General features: G+C 35.8%; 1 protein-coding gene across 1 annotated transcript in view; it reads left to right on the top strand.

The window, feature by feature from the left end:
- LOC125668463 (protein ecdysoneless homolog) overlaps positions 1–2,500 on the top strand; it is a 27,984-nt gene that overhangs the window by 23,089 nt on the left and 2,395 nt on the right. The window contains exon 14 of the mRNA XM_048902669.2: positions 1–2,500. This exon is cut by the window's left edge and continues 455 nt beyond it; it is cut by the window's right edge and continues 2,395 nt beyond it. The gene's annotated coding sequence lies outside the window, so the exon portion shown is untranslated.

Raw genomic sequence — 2,500 nt, 5'->3', positions numbered from 1 at the left:
GCAATGTTTAATTGAACAAAATTTTGGCATATATTGCAGAAAAAATAGATTCTTGAACAAAAAATTCTAATTTGCAGTATAGTGGATTAACATGTTCATATTATGAAAAATTCTTATTGATGTTTCTATAATCCCTTTGTGAAGACACTGGACAGAATTCTGAAGTTTTAATACTATAGTCGATTACCTCTTTGTTGCTACTAGATAGTTTCTATTTTTACAAGAAAGAAATGTTGTTGAAAATTATTGGTTATCGTTACAAAAAAGAATTTATATGCATACTGTAGACAGCCTTATTATCACTGAAATTTAACAGCATTGATAGTCAATATAAATGTAGCTTAAACATAATATGGAAATGAAACTGTTATTTAATGAAGTTTGTTTGGAAAATGTTAAAAATGACTAAAAGAATTGTGGTTTTGAGAAGTGAATCAAGAAAATATAAGTATTTAGAATGAAAATGTTAATGAAAACAAGTACAGTGTATTTTAACGGTTAAACGAAGATGCAGCTGTTGAGATTTAGAAAACTGTGCAGTGTTATGGAGATATCATTGTAGTGTGGCAATATTTAGAAACTTCTGTGATGTACATTTGTAATGAGTCTCTTTTTGCAACTGTTTATAGTTTTTAATTTGGTAGATAACCCCTGTAAAGTCATTTTGATATGGTCTATAGTTTTTAATACGGTAGACAACCCCTGTAAAGTCATTTTGAGACTGTGTATAATTTTTAATTTGGTAGACAACCCCTGTAAGATGTTCCCCTGTAAAGTCGGGATGGGGACGAGTTGAACTGTAAGAGTAGTGACTTGAAGGTTCCCTGTAAAGTTGGGATGGGGACGAGTTGAATTGTACGAGTAGTGACTTCCCTCGGAATGGGTCAGACAAGCAGACCCTGTCACTGCAGTCATGTTATGAAGTGCCCTATCACTATAAAATTGTTTGCCATATAGATAGGAACATTTGATTATCAAATAAATCGGAGCAATACCGTCATGTAATTTCCGTATACAGTAATTTGAAATAACCGGTTGCAATAGTGCAATATATTAATGAGATTTTTTTAAAAATATTAATATTTTGTATCAATTTTATGAATATGTATCATAATTGCTGACTGGTGTAAGTCACATAATTGAGTTCATATCTAAGTACTGGTAAGAATATCTTGTCACAAACTAGTACTTTAAGGAGTATTCATGGACCATAAAACCATTTCATGCAAAGAAGCTTTTATCACCCATGATTTTCTCTCTATGCAAAATTGGAATTTCAAATGAATGAAATCCTTTTGATTCTTGCATCTAAGCACATGACCAGGTATTTTGTTTTGGTCTAAAATTACCATGATCTAAGCTACAACATTCCATCCCCCCCCCCCCCCAACCTTTTTTACGTATTGGATGTAGAGCCATTTTCAAATATTTATATTTTGGGTAGCCAGCATAATTTCCTTTGTGAATTTGGATGCAAATAACAATTTTTTCTATAATGTTTTTAGACATTTTTTTTTTTAGATGTATCATATCAAAACCATTTTCATTGATATTGTATTATACATGTATAAATCACATTATTCATTACATCACTTGCTAAAGCAACTTTGATTACATTTTAAAGATTTTATTAAGGACTCGCACTACAAACAAAATACCATGTGACAAGATATGTGTATGTGTACATATTTGATGGTTTAGAAGAAGATGAGCATTTTCATTTTTCATTGTTAGGAAATAGGTATTTTTCTTGACCCCTCTTATTCCCATACATCATAAGCAGCCAGGGGCATGAACATTTGTTCAAGGAGACATGAATTTCACTCAAGAATTTTGTCGGCCCATATTAAGACATCACCAGCTGTAGATGAAGTACCACAAATTTAGACATATGCTTGGCACTCAGGGCCATATCACCGAGGTTCTTTATCGTAGCAATGCCTGCTGCGACATGGGATCTCCACTTTTAATGTCATATCTGAAATCTTTTCGACATTCACCTTCAAATGCCAGGCTTTTTGTTAGGTAGCAATCATTACCTACATAAATGTCTTCGGTTTGATGTGATGCTGAGATCAGTTGTGAGCAGGAATCGAACCCTGGTCTCCCAGTTGTGAGCAGGAATTGAACCCTGGTCTCCCGGTTGTGAGCAGGAATTGAACCCTGGTCTCCTGGTTGTGAGCAGGAATTGAACCCTGGTCTCCTGGTTGTGAACAGGAATTGAACCCTGGTCTCCCGGTTGTGAGCAGGAATTGAACCCTGGTCTCCTGGTTGTGAGCAGGAATTGAACCCTGGTTTCCCAGTTGTGAGCAGGAATTGAACCTTGGTCTCCCAGTTGTGAGCAGGTATTGAATCTTGGTCTCCTGGTTGTGAGCAGGAATTGAACCCTGGTCTCCTGGTTGTGAGCAGGAATTGAACCCTGGTTTCCCAGTTGTGAGCAGGAATTGAACCTTGGTCTCCCGGTTGTGAGCAGGTATTGAACCTTGGTCTCCCGATTGTG

Source organism: Ostrea edulis, chromosome 4, assembly GCF_947568905.1.
Source record: "Ostrea edulis chromosome 4, xbOstEdul1.1, whole genome shotgun sequence".
NCBI classification, from domain to species: Eukaryota; Metazoa; Mollusca; class Bivalvia; order Ostreida; family Ostreidae; genus Ostrea; species Ostrea edulis.
This window is presented reverse-complemented; position numbering and strand designations above follow the sequence as displayed.